The 15,111-nt window shown below is 41.8% G+C and overlaps 1 protein-coding gene across 3 annotated transcripts in view; it reads right to left on the bottom strand.

Moving 5' to 3' along the window:
- Nucleotides 1–15,111, bottom strand: part of VRK1 (VRK serine/threonine kinase 1) — an 81,126-nt gene that overhangs the window by 49,498 nt on the left and 16,517 nt on the right. The window contains exon 2 of one of the 3 annotated variants that reach the window (XM_055555409.1): nt 10,245–10,317. The exons of 1 other annotated variant lie outside the window; for it this stretch is intronic. The gene's annotated coding sequence lies outside the window, so the exon portion shown is untranslated. Of the gene's footprint in view, nt 1–4,364; nt 4,388–10,244; nt 10,318–15,111 lie in introns of those variants that run through there. One more of the 3 variants, XM_055555410.1, reaches the window with a different exon arrangement.

Genomic DNA, 15,111 nt, shown 5'->3' with positions numbered 1-15,111 from the left:
AACCCTTATGGTGCATATGACCTCACTTCTTCAACAGATAAAGGAGGGAAAAAGAGATGGGGGAGAAGAAAACTACATTTTAAAAGACTTTAAAGCATATCTAACAAAATCTGGCAAATATAAACCACAGTGTTGAGGGATACACATTTGAATGATAAAACTATAAAGAAAAGAAAGCCATTACCAAAAAAGCTGGAGGTGACTTTGGGGAAGCATAAGAAAGTTGGGATTTGGATGGGGTCCGTGGTGGGCACATTTTTCTTGACATAAGTGGTGGTTATGATAAAAGTTCCCTCTGATTCATTATGTCTGTATGTGTATAATAAGGTTTTCTGAATTGTGACATATTTTATGGTTTTTAAACTTTATTTTACTTTTTTTTTTAGGATACCTTTTTATTTTTTTTATTATTTTTTTTACTTTACAATATTGTATTGGTTTTGCCATACAAATGACTGTTCCTATAATTAACAATCACCAAGAGATCAAAATTGGAAATCCTTTCATATTCTATGAGCTTGGTCCAATCACACATACACACACAAAGATTCCAAAGTAAAACCTGTACTTCATTTCCTGTGAATTACTGGTGGTCTTTTGCTTTTTTACTCATGGGCACTTCTTATATATTTTATATGTACTAAAGAAATTAGTTCTTGGCGTTGCAACTAATCTTCCCAATTTATTTGTCTTTTGACATTGTTTATTTTCAGTTTTGGAGTTTTATGTCATCCTTAGAAAGACCTCTCCCAGTAAAACTGTTTTTTTTTTTTTTTTTTCAAACATATCCCATGTTTTCCTTTAGTTATCTTATGGTTTCATAAAATTCTTTGCTAATTTTTTTTGTCTGTCTACACTTATACTGGTATAAGATATGAGGTGGGAATCCAGCTTTTTTTCCCTTTTAGTCAGTCATCCATACACATTAGGGAGATGCACAAGTACTGGAGAAACCCACTCCAGTGTTCTCGCCTGGAGAATCCCATGGACAGAGGAGCTTGGTGAGCTACAGTCCACGGGGTCTTCAGAGTCAGACACGACTTAGCGACTAAACCACCACCATATATATCAAACCAACCCAAGTAAACTAACTATAGAAAACAGTTCATATAACTTGTATAATGTAAGTCCTTTGTATCACCAGTTTCTTTGGAATGGAATGGAATGGAAAGTTGGTTTCTAGTTAGTATTTGAAACTAACCTCATCCTTGGGTTAAAACTTCCCTCATACCTCTAGACTACTCCACATGAATGTGAAGAAGTCACTGACATATACTCTGCTGCTCTTACAGAAAGGGGCCACTACAACACAGAATTTTCTTTAGAATAATCCTAACTGAAACTCCTTTCCTCCAGTAGCTTTTTTGTGGAAAAAGATACGGCGGTCCCCATCCAGGCAGTCCTACAATCTTAGATGGGCCACAGACAACCAACAGCCATGTCAGTGCTCAGAGCTGGCTTCTGCTGGGTGTGAGAGGGTGACAATGACGGTGGATTAATAAATAAGCATCTGGTCAGTAACTTTTTAAAACATTTACTTTCAATTGAGGGCTAATTGCTCTACAGTGTTGTGCAGGTCTCTGCCATACATCAGCACGAGTCTGCCACAGATGTGTCCCCTCCTTCTTGAACCTCCCTCCCATCCCACCCCTCTAGGTTGTCACAGAGCCCCAGTTTGAGTTCCCTGAGTCATAGAGCAAATTTCCCCTGGCTATCTATTTTACGTATGGAATAACCTATCTTTTAAAATGTGAGGACAAACAAAAGACTTAAACAAATGCAGCTGGTTATGCTCATTTCATAAAAAGACTTTTAGAAGTTTGTCTTCTCTTACCACAATATAAAGAGTTTAAACAGCATTTAAATTATCTATCCCTAAAAAGTTTGAAGATCTGCACTGTGAAAGCCTGACAATACCAAGTACTGGTAAGGATGCGGAGCAAACAGAGTTCTCACACACGAGCCAATGTTTCAACCACACTGAAAATCTGTTGTGCGGCAGCTGCAACCCGACAACAATTCCTCTCCTGTGCACATGCCCAGGAGAGACGGAAACACATCCACCAAACACACGTTAGAGGGTCCAGCAGCTTTACTCAGAGCGGCCGGACACTGCAAACCCACGTGTCCATCAACAGGAAACAGATACAATAAAATACATGAACCTCCAGAAACATCACTTTGCCAACAAAAGGCAGTATAGTCAAAGCTTTGGTCTTCTCAGTGAGAACTGGATGTGAGAGTTGGACCATAAAGAAGGCTGAGTGCTGAAGAATCGATGCTTTCGAACTGTGGTGCTGGAGAAGACCCGAGAGTCCCTTGAACTGCAAGGAAATCAAACCAGTCAATCCCAAAGGAAAGTGAAAGTCGTTCAGTCGTGTCCAACCTTTTGAGACCCCATAGACTGTAGCCTGCCAGGCTCCTCTGTCCACGGAATTCTCCAGATCAGAATACTGGAGTGGGTAGCCATTTCTTTCTCCAGGGGATCTTCCCAACCCAGGGATCGAACCCAGGTCTCCTGCACTGCAGAAGGATTCTTTACCATCTGAACCATCAGGGAAGCCCAAGAACACTGGAGTGGATAGCCTACTGCTTCTCCAGGGCATCTTCCCAACCCAGAAATGAACTGGGGTCTTCTGAATTGCAGGTGGATTCTCTACCAGCTGAACTACAGGAAAGCCCATATTCTAAAGGAAATCAACCCTAAATATTCATTGGAAGGACTGATACGAAAGCTAAATACATTACTAATTATGTATTTAGTATACATAATTAGTATCAGATACATTAGCCATCTGATGCAAAGAGCCAACTCACTGGAAAAGACTCTAATCCTGGGAAATTTTGATGGTAAAAAGAGAAGCAGGCAGCAGAGGATGAGGTGGTTAGATAGCATCAAACTCAATGGAGCTTGATAGCGCAAACTCAGGGAGATAGTGGAAGACAAAGGAGACTGGGGTGCCCATGGGGTCACAGAGTCAGACATGACTTAGTGACTGAAGACCACCCACCCAAATGGTATGTTGATAGAAGAAGCCAGACACAAGACGACACACTCTGTGATTCATCTCATTAATCCGTGATGTGCTAAGTCACTTCAGTCGTGTCCTACTCTTTCGACTCCATGGACTACTGGAACCCAGCAGGTTTCTCTGTCCATGGAACTCTCCAGGCAAGAATACTGGAGTGGGTTGCCATTTCCTTCTGTAGGGGATCTTCCCGATCCTGGGATCGCACCCTCATCTCTTGAGTCTCCAGCACTGGCCAGCAGGTTCTTTATCACTAGCGCCACCTGCGAAGCCCACTCCGTAATAACAGAAGTCAAACAAGCAGGATCACGGAGTTAGAAGGTTTCTAGGGCTCTGGTCATGTCGTATACCCTAGTCTGGGTAATATCTACATTGTATGTTCACATCATTAAAATTAATCAAGTTATACGCATGACTTATTTCATGCTATTTTCAAATTTATGTAAAATTAACAGCTGATTACACAAACCTTAAATGTTATTAACAGTCAGGATCCAATCAGGAGTTAAAATGCATAAGTAAATTAAAAAAACTTATAATAAAAAATTATTAATTTGTAAAAGGTACTACTGACGATTAAAAAGGGTAAGAGAACTCTAAGGAAGAGCAAAGGCAGGGAGCAGGTACAATCTACAAGATCAAAGGAGAGAAGACAGAAAGGAATTCCTCACTGGATGGGCTGTGGCCACAGCCCACTGGGCGGCAGAGCCCTGGAGGGTGCCTGCTGTACACAGGACTCCACCTGCTGGGGTCCTGGTGGAAACAAGATAACTGCTACTGGGATGCTAAACAAAGCCATGGAGGATAATAAGCATGCTTTGCTCATCCACTCTTTGAAAGGGTGGCAGGGGCGGGAGGCGATGGGGGTGGGGGTGTTGGGGAGACCAAGCACACTGCAACAGCAAGAGAAGCCCCTTTCCCACTCTGCCTAGCAATGTCCCTCCCTCGCCCTCTACTGACTAACCTAACGTTGTGCTGGAGAGGAAAAATGCTTACAGGGTCTAGTTCAAGCATCATCAACAGAGCAAAGAAAGATGTTTATGGAATTGAGAGGCAATAAATTGATAACCTGCATAAGTTCCACAAAGGCTGACAAATCTCTGTACACGCACACACACTTGGGTACCAACCACATTGGAACGTTTTCACCCAGCAAGTGTCCCTGGGCCCTCTTCTGCTGCCACCCACTCCTGTTCTTCCAACAAAGGCTACTGGCGGTGCCCTCGGGGTGGGCCACTTCCTTTGGAGAACCTACTCTGCCAGCTCTGCCTGAGACCTGATCAGGCCTCAGACCTGAGGGAGCCCCCTCCTGGCACCACCTGCACCCTGTCTGACCTTTGCTCCACTTGGTCACTCCTCTTATTCTCTGGTTCAGAGTAAAAGATGTCTCCGAGCTTCAGAGAATATAAAGTCTCAATCTCCTTGTCCTTTTAAGAGGATTTCTGAAAAGAAGAAAGGAAAAGTACTTAAAATCAGAAGTCTCTGGTCAAAAACTAATAAATAACATGACCATAACCGTTTGCCTCAGTGAAGACCTTAAAATATTCATTGGAATTAAACAATTGCTTTAGTATATTATAGGTTTCCCTTAACAATGAAATCAATACCTACATTAAGGTTTCTATTAAAAGAATAAACCAGAGGGAACAAACATCCACCAAATTAAATCTTTCTGCATAATTTCTGCCCAGCTGGAGCAAAGCAAATCCAAGTTATGATGCCCAATCCAAGAGAGAGATTTCAAAGAAAAGAAAGTTCACTGACACTAACCATTATATAATCTGACCACTTCTTCTCCCACTGACATTAAATGAAATTCAGATTCAAGTAAAAAGCACATGAAAATGTAAATCAACACCACCCTTTACTGAAATCATTCACTGGTATATTCCATATTAGCATATTCACCAAAACTTAATTGTAAACAGAGTAATTATGGCACTAAAGTTATTAAATACACAAAGCAAGCTTGGGACTATACATATTCAAATAGAAATTCAGTGGCAGATCAACTTTTATATCTGAAACAATACCCTAATTAATAGTCAGCTCTGATAATAAAATGGTCCTCTGTTTTTCAGATAACATTCCAAAAAAAGTTCTGCTATGAATATTAAAAGAAAGTTTTGTGAAAAGATTCTTAAAATTTCAATAGCTATATTTATCACAATATGGTACTGTATTTAGACAACCGGCATTTTCCAAGTCCTGGATTCAAATTTGGAATTTTTTTTTAATCCTCTGTTGAAGAGAGGAAAAAAAAGCTTGAATGAATCCAACAATGCCGCTTACACTCAATGAGCTCTGAATTCATCATATCCAAACTGGGAAATTACAATGCTGTATAAAGCTTGTCACATATTGGATGACTAGCCATACATTTTCCCTAAAATAGGTGTGTACTTGAGTTTATCTGAGGAGATCATATATTTTTACGAAATTTTCTTTCAAGTCGTTAAGTTCTCGGACGCTTTTAAACTGCACAGAGACACGCTGATTCAAGGATAATTTTGAACAACCTGGACTATTCACCAGGCCATTAACATGGCACCAACATATTGTTACCTCTACTCTTTGCAGCAGAGAGCACTTTCTCGCCCCCACTCCCCATATACACTTGCTGAAAATATTTTCCATACACAAAGATCTAGCTCTTCTGCAGTCAGACATGACCTCTCAAGTTTCAGTCCTGTTCTTACTGCTTATTGCATTTGATAAATGTTCCCTATAAGTTTATGAGCTCCCTAACTACGAGACCTGTCTTACAATACACTGCACTTGGTAAGAATTCAATATATGTATCAAGTTATACAGCAAAAAGGTTAATAAGTTATCTTTTCCTCAAGTACCTGACATCTAACTTTATGCTTAATATACATCCAAATGGAGTGGACAGTGCCACTCCTTTGAAAAGCCCAGCAATTGAAATCCACATCAAACCCTATTTAGTAGTCTCCTCAAAACTGTAATTCTCCTTCCTAACTCATAATTCTCAACAGATGACCTCTCTCCTAGTTCAGAGAAAAAAGCCAGAAACTTCAATGGGAGTTCCTCTATCTTTCTAAGACTCAAACCCACAAACCACCTGCATCCACTTCAAGTCCAACTTTCCGTCCATCCTGTCCTCCTCCTCCATCAACACCAGCTCCTTCTTCACCTGCATCCCACCCCCTCCTATGTCCTGACTAAAACTATTAACCCTTCTCTCAAATATTCAACATCTCCCTCAACTAGAGTCTTCCCATCAGATTTTAAATATGCTCATGTCATGCCTGTTAAAAAAAAACAACTTTTTAATTCCCCTCTGCTATCATCAGTACCAACCATCTTAAACTTACCTGTACTTACTAATGTACCCTTTCGCCTCATGTCACCACAACTCACTCCACCTGGACCATGAGTCCAGTCCGACCACTCTCGCTCAGGGCACTAAACCCAAGTACCCTTCGAATCACCTCACTCACCCTGCTCATTCCCCAGCAGCACTCAACACTGCTGTTCACCCTTCCTTTTGCTTTCTCTTGCTTTTCTTGCATTTTGCTTTCATTCTCTTGCTTTTGCTTTCTCAACAGAACACTTCCCTGGTTCTTACTCTACTGCTTCCGGCCCTCACAGCCTAGATAATTTGGGAGACACAGCAGTGAATAACAGCTCATTCTTTCAAGGAATTTGTTCCACTTTTTGAGTATATTTTTCCAGGATTGCACCATTCTAAAAAAGCAGACCATCTATATTTCCACAGTTTACACAATACAAATTTTATAAGAATAGATTACATAAAAGAAAAACATGCTGTTAAGTAAAATTAAGACCTCTGGAAATAAAGTTAAGAGCTTTAAAAGTAAGATGGAGGCATATACAAAAAATATAACTGATTGATGTGACTTCCTTAAGCTAACAGATCTCAAGAGTTCATAGCCTTCAAGCAGTACGTGCACACCCATGCTCCAAGCAGCACTATTCATAACCACCAAAATGTGGGAGCAACCGAGGTGCCTGTCCATGGGTGGGTGGATACACAAAATGCGGTATAAACATGATGCAGTATCTGCAGCCTCATAAGGAAGGAAATTCTAACCCAGGTTACGATATGGAGGCACAAAGACCAGTGCTATTATTTCAAACGTTGCTCCTGTAGATGTTAATTACACAAATCTATCCATTATCACAGCAGTAAATAAAGGTCAACTGTGAATGACGTGAACTCAGGAAGGAGAGGAATGGTTTGTTCATTCATTCATTCATGCACTCAGCAAGCACTCACTGATAACCTGCCACACGCCAAGCACTGCTCTAGTTCTCCTCTAGCTCTTCACTGCTCTCCAAGGAACCAGACAAAGGGCCTACCTTTGACACTTACATTCTAGAATAAAGAGAATAAGACCTACCAGAACAGGAAAACTATCTAATATTTTAGAGGAAGAACAGGGTGTGTTTAAAGAGAAGAAGAGCATGTCAGGGGACAGAGGACAGGGAGAGCACGGTGGCTGGGGGTGGCGTGCAGTGTCAACAGAAATGTCACTGGCAGCCCCCCTGAGAAGGGGAGACCCGAGAAAGGGCAGGAGGGACGTGGGAAAGCTGGCCATGAGCATCTGGGCAGAGGGCTGAGCCGTGCAAAGCCCCAGAGTAAGGAGTGTGCCATGCAAGCAGAGACAGCAAGGGTCCCAGGTGGCTGGTGTGGAGTGGGCAAGGGGAAAGGAGAAGTCAGAGAAGGAACACAGGAGCAACAGATCAAGGGGAGCCCCAGGGGCCACTGCAAAGGCTCTTCTGACTTTAGCAAAAGGGTAAACATGATACTAGGAACAGGTATTATTGCATCTTGATTCACAATCTTTCAAATCAGTCAGGATGAAAATCATACTCTGATAACTCAAGTCAAGAATTCTCCCACTGACCAATTTCTCACCAAAATTTTTACATTTTTTAAATATTTCTGGCTAATGTGAATTATTCCATCCTCAAAATTTATTCCGTCTATAAGCTGAACTTGATATAAATCTAAAACCTTAAGTGCTTTAGTCATTAAAGTCACCTCAAGGTAGGACTGGTTTTATAAAGGACTGAAATTCATTTCCCAACAGCATAGACTAGGACTAGACCTTACCCTCCCTTTAACATACAAACAAGTCACGTGGTAGTGCTATTAAACTCAGTGGCTGCAACTCTGGGACAGGAAATACAAAACTTTACTATGCTATGCCTCCTTTAAAATTTAAAATAAAAATAATACTGAATCCTACAGAATTCTGTACTACAATATATAGTGTCTGCTTCATTCATTCATTTGCTCAACAAATATTTACCTCTGTGCCAGGAACTGCTCTAACAGACGGAAATAAAGCAGTAAACAAATCAGACAAAAATTCTGCCCTCACGGAGCTTATACATTATTTGAAGAGAGAGACAATTTTTTTCAAATCTGAAACATGTGCTATGTCCACTGGTGACAAGTACTGATGGAAAAAATAATAAAGGAGGAATAAGGGGTGGGGTGGGGGAGCTGGGGTTGAAACTGAAATGTAATCTGGTAAAGCCGCACAAGAAAGTGACATTCAAGCAAAGACTGGTGCTTCCCACGTGTCTTGGTGGTAAAGAATCTGCCTGCAATGCGGGAAACGTGGGTTCAATCCCTGGGTCAGAAAGATCCCCTGGAGAAGGAAATGGCAACCCATTCTGGTATTCTTGCCTGGGAAATCCCATGGACAGAGGAGGCCAGCGGGCTACGGTGCATGGCATCCAAGAGTCAGAGACGACTTAGCAACTGAACAACAAGAAAGCAAGGGAAGCCGGCCAGGCGGTGATGGAGACGAAAAGCATCTCATGCTGAGGGAGCCACACGCACAAAGGCCGAGGGCCATCGCCTGCCCAGCACAGCAAGGAGGCTGGCGCAGCTGGCAGAGCGCACACTGGCTGACGCCAGACGCGTAAGAGGGCCAGGTGCGGCCATCACATCCAGGACACAGGCCACTGTGAGGACTGACTCTGAATCTCAGTGAGGTGGGAAATCATGGCAATGTTTGGAGCAGAGGAGTGGTATGCTCTGATTGAGGTTTTCAAAGGACCACTCTGGTAGACGCGTCAAACAGACTTCAGGGGCAAGGAGAAACCGCTACCAGGAGAGCGTGGCTACTGGAATACCCAACGCCTGCCTTCATGCTGCTGACTAGTAAGAATGGCAAGCTTTTAAAAACTGATTTTAAGCCACCAGAAAGGGATACAGAATAACAGGAGGTTTTTCCAACCTTTTTTTTTTTAACTTTATACAAGCTATCCACTCCCAAAAAAACAAGTCTCCAGTGCCAAGTCGAAACAATCAATATTAGTGACAGATGGTCTAGGAAACATGCTAATCATCTCTTACTCTAGATTTTCTAAGCTCTATCTTACGGCAAGTTAATTCACCAGGAAATGAAACATTTGAACTCATTTATTCCAAAGGCCTTTATAAAACACCTCCAGTATATGTGCTGGGCAATGTGCTGGGGCTACAAATATAAACACAAATAAAATGCAACCTTTGGCTTGAAGAAGCTGCACTTAGCTTCATGCAGAAACACCATCACACAGTTAGGATTTAATATTAGACCATCAGCTTCAAACAAGGATCAATAAAAAGCTCGCCAGGTAAAGAATGTTTCTGAATTCTTTGATAAAAACTATTTATTAAAGAAAGTGAGCAGTTGCAGACATCTACAAGATCAACCTTTATTAGTTTCATGGTGGGGAAAAAAGTGCCTCTTCCAGTGATGGAAGTTTTTAAGCCATTAAGAGCTATGAAACTCCTGTTTCCCCTTTTTCAGAGTGGCAGGAAGTTCAAAAGAAAGGTATAAACTCGATTACATAACTACCCATTGTGGGAGGCAGTAATTCTCAAATCCTGGCTACACATCATGATTACCGGTAGAACTCTGAAACACTAACGGCCCTATTTCACAAGGGCCCCAGTGCCTTATGTTTTAATCCTGCACAGGCAGCTGTGAAGTGCAATCTGGACCACTGGTCTATATACATCATCCCTCCATATCATCAGGGGATTGGTTCCTCCACCCCCTTAGAAAGCAAAACCCACTCAAGTCCCTTACATAGAATGGCACAGTATTTGCATATAGTCTGTGTACATCCTCCCATATACTTTAAATCATATCTAGATTATCTACAATAATACAATGCAAATGCTATGTAAACAGCTGTTCACATGGCAAATGTAAGTTTCACCTTTCGGAATTTTCTGGAAATTTTTTCCGAGTATCTTTGATCCACAGTTAGTTGAATTCACAGTTGACTGAACCTGTGGATGCAGAACCAATGGATATAGAGGTCAACTGTGTTCTGGCGCATCTTCCTTTCCTCATTAAGTCAATCATTTTCAATTAAGGGCTCTATTACATACAACTCTGTTGCATCAGAAAATTTTAATAAAAGCCTCCTTCATTTTAGAAGTTGGGTAAAATATATAAAGTAGTGAATGAATGCTACTGAAGGACTCCCCCAGCCCCACCCCACCCAAATCACCTTTTTCCCATCCCACCCCAGGCCAAAAACCTTCATTCATATTTCAAACTTATTTGAAATTAAGAAATAATTACATATTTGGTATAAATAGCTTCCTGCCTGTCTACAATAAGTCAAAGAATAAAATCAACTAGAAGATAATCGTCAATAAGAACTTCATCATCTCTTTTGCTAAATTGTATCAAGAATAATTTGAAAGCAATACATCTAAAGACAATTCTCTTACAAATGAGCCAGCTAATCAGAAGTTGATTAATGATGAGTATGAAGAAATCATATGAAAAATAAAATATAGAATCTTGAGTTTATATACCCTTCCCAACAATATACAGTGTCTCTTTCATATATTTAATTCATTTTATCCCCACAAATCCTACAGTTGAGACAGAACTGTGAGAATGACCACAGGAATGAATGCCGAGTTACTACCAATACCATTTACCATAAACTACTGAGAAGCAGGAAGGTTTCCTCTGACTTCCTGTTAGGGACACCCAATCAATCTCCTGGGAAAAGGCAATGGCACCCCACTCCAGTACTCTTGCCTGGAAAATCCCATGGATGGAGGAGCCTGGAAGGCTGCAGTCCATGGGGTCGCTGAGGGTCGGACACGACTGAGTGACTTCACTTTCACTTTTCACTTTCATGCATTGGAGAAGGAAATGGCAACCCACTCCAGTGTTCTTGCCTGGAGAATCCCGGGGACGGGGAAGCCTGGTGGGCTGCCGTCTATGGGGTCGCACAGAGTCAGACACGACTGAAGTGACTTAGCAGCAGCACCAGTGAGAAGCAGGAAGGTCTCCTCTGACTTCCTGTTAGGGACACCTAATCAATCTCCTGGGCTTCCCTTGTGGCTCAGCTGGTAAAGAATCCATTTGCAAGGCGTGAGACTTGGGTTTGATCCCTGGGTTGGGAAGATCCCCTGGAGAATAGAAAAGCTACCCACTCCAGCATTGTGGCATGGAAAAGTTCATGGACATTATAGTCATGGGGTTGCCAAGAGTTGGACACGACTGAGCAACTTTCACTTTCCAGTCAATCTTCCTAGTTTCACTTAGAGAACCATGCGTGTCAATAGAAGTATGAAAAGTAATCATGGCTGTTATGAATACCCTCAGCAACACTAACAAGTTAGTTAATGTTAGTCACTCAGTCATGTCCAGCTCTTTGTGACCCCATGGACTGCAGCCTGCCAGGCTCCTCTGTCCACAGAATTCTCCGGGCAAGAATACTGGAGTGGGTTGCCATGACCTCTTCCAGGGGATCGTCCCGACTCAGGGACTGAACAAAGGTTTCCAGCATTGCAGGCAGATTCTTTACTATCTGAGTCAAATATAACACAACAAATCATGCGAATTTAGAAGTGAACTTCCGTAGATAATGATCCTATCAATTCATAGGTTTATGCCTGAAAAACATTAAGCTAAACTCAAAGAAACATTAAGCTAAATTTAAGACTGTGACACAATCTTCAGAAGCAACTGTCATACTAGTCATGTTTTCACACCTAAGCTGCGAAGAACCAGGTGAAGACTCAAACTTCTAACTTGGAAAAATAAAGTAGATTATCTTCATAGAAGAAAAATTTCCTCCTAGTCAGTTTTTTTAAACTTGTATTAAAAGTGATTAACATTAGATTTCTGTAAAAAGTTTTAGTACGGTGAATAAAATGTTTAAAATACAGTTATCAGATGTACTTCAACTTTTATTTCCTTTAAATGACATCCAAAAGTTCTAAAAGAGGAACACTAACAGCAGAACTAAATTTAACCGAGAATATACAGCGTGGTGCAGTCTAAAACACAAGCCCCAGACACCTCACCACCACCACTTCCCCCTAGAAGGAACAATTTCATGCGGTTTCTGCTGTGCACTTCTCCTTCCAACTTCTGATGTAGTGGTTAAAAGATCCAAATAGGTCTCCACGAACCAACCGTGAAGAAGACCCTACAGTAATACCTGGAAAACTCCTTGCTTTGCCCAGACGAAGGCATCACCTCAAAGAAAGGGGCAAGCTTGAAGATGCCGAATTCAAAGGGAGGTGGCACCTAGCTCCTTGATCCGTAAGCTCTACAAAAAAGAGCTAAAAGGAATGCTTCTTTACGTAAAGAAAACACTGAAAATTTTCTAAAATTAGAAATTTTGAACTATATTGCTAATTTTTAAAATAACATTTAGCACACTTTGACGATCTTGTTAAATGATAGATCTCCCACCATTAGTTCTGCTATTGGGCAGGGGAGAGTGGGAGGGTGGCGTGGCGGCAAAATTAACTACCAAACTTTGGTCATGGTAATTCTCCAGGTGTTCACTATTACATCTCTACAGGATAGCAAATGAACAACATCCTTCCTTGTATATTCTTGCAGCAGGGCTCCAAGGAAGACTACTTCTAAAACCTCTAAAGGAAATTAAGATGACCAAACAGTCACAGTAAATCAGAATAGGGCTACAGTCATTAAAAAATTCTGCATAAAAATATAATAAACTTTTCAGAATCCCAGAGAAGGGTTTTTCTATGCAACACACAAAATAAAACACAGAGGCCTAAAGAAAATTGATAAATTTGACAAAATAAAAACTCTCCACAGATTAAAAACACCATAAACAAATTCAAAAGACAAATGAAAAATATCTACAGAATATGTGACAAAAGGCTAATTTTTCTCAGCACATATTAAAGAATCCTATAGATTATAAGACAAAAACCCAACAGAAAAATGGCAAAGTGACAGAGAGAGGCAAATTCATGGAAAAGGAAATACAAATAACCTTAAGAAAAAAATTAGAGGAATTAGCAAATGCATACAAAGTAAAAAAGTGATCTAATGAACTCCTATGTACACATCACCCAGTTTCAACAATTATTCACATATCACCAGCTGGTGTACCAATTCATAGCCCCTCCCAAGATATTTCAAAGCACACCTCAAATATAATACTTCATATGTAAGAAGTATTTACTTCTAACAGTGACCTTCTAAAAATACAGCCACATTAATATTGTCACACCTAACAAAATAACAATTCCTTAATATCACTTAATAAATAAATGTTCAAATATCCCCAAGTGTCTCCAAAAAAAAGTCTTCCTATAGTTGATTTTCTAGTCACTGTAACTGGCTAATATGTCTCTGAATCTCTTAAGCAGACAGTAGGTACCACCTCCCTCTTTTTCTTTCTTTCCCTTGTTGGTGTTCCACGCTTTGGATTTTGCTGATTATCTTTTAATTGTCAAACTTTACCCCTGTAGTTTTCGTTACTGTGATTGCTAAAACTGCTCTATCTCTGGTGTCTGCCTTTCAGCAAGAGACCACCAGAACACACCTAGTCCTGTGAGTTGGAAGAACACACACCCACGGAACAGTGGGGCATCTCGATAAGACATGTTGTAAAGAACTCGCTGGGGGTACAGTGGATAGGAATCAGCTTGCCAATGCAGGAGACATGGGTTCGATCCCTGGTCCAGGAAGATGCCACATGCTGAGGGCAACTAAAGCCTGCACGCTGCAATTACTGGAGCCTGTGGGCCTAGAGCCTGTGCTCCGCAATGAAGGGCAGCCTCCGCCCACCACTAGAGAACAGCCTGTCCGCAGCAACAAAGACCCAGTGCAACCAAAAATAAACTAATTAATCTAAAAAAAAAAAAAGAATCTATGACAGGATTTGGGTTTTACTTGGGTAAGCCAGGGGAGGGTCTAGGAGGGAAGCTTCCCTGATAGCTCAGTTGGTAAAGAATCCGCCAGCAGTGGAGGAGACCCCGGTTCGATTCCTTGGCCGAGAAGGTCCCCTGGAGAAGGGAAAGGCTACCCACGCCAGTATTCTGGCTTGGGAGAATTCCACAGACTGTACAGTCCATGGGGTCGCAGAGTCAACACAACTGAGTGACTTTCACTTTTCAGGGAAGAAATGGCACCCCACTCCAGTACTCTTGCCTGGAAAATCCCATAGACGAAGGAGCCTGGTAGTCTGCAGTCAACGGGGTCGATAAGGATCGGACACGACTGAGCGACTTCACTTTCACTTTTCACTTTCATGCATTGGAGAAGGAAATGGCAACCCACTCCAGTGTTCTTGCCTGGAGAATCCCAGGGACGGGGGAGCCTGGTGGGCTGCCATCTCTGGGGTCGCACAGAATCGGACACGACTGAAGTGACTTAGCAGCACAGGTTCTCTAAACTGGATGCAATTAGAAAGTAGGGGGGTTCTATGTTGGGTATCTCAATAAATCTTACTTGAGAGGAGACAAGAACAAAGTGGTAATTGGTAAAGAAGCTGTGGTCACTCATTCTAGCCAAGTATTCTGTGGATGGCAGCAACTCCGGCTTTGTTTGTGCTTTGTCTCGTTTTTTGTGCTCTCGGAGAAACCTGGTTTGAGGCGTTCCGTGAGGCTGGCTGCTGAGCTGGAGGACGCAGGGCCAGCTGTGCCCCAGGCCAGCTCCTAACGCCGGGCCAGTCCTCTCGCTTTTCTTTTGCCCTCAACAATGAAGCCCTTCCAGCTGGCCACCCTGTCCCTCTGACTCAACCCCAAGAGCGTTGGATATTTTTCTGGTCTTACAACCTGGGACGT

This window comes from Bubalus kerabau, chromosome 19 (genome assembly GCF_029407905.1).
Source record: "Bubalus kerabau isolate K-KA32 ecotype Philippines breed swamp buffalo chromosome 19, PCC_UOA_SB_1v2, whole genome shotgun sequence".
NCBI lineage: Eukaryota > Metazoa > Chordata > Mammalia > Artiodactyla > Bovidae > Bubalus > Bubalus kerabau.
This window is presented reverse-complemented; position numbering and strand designations above follow the sequence as displayed.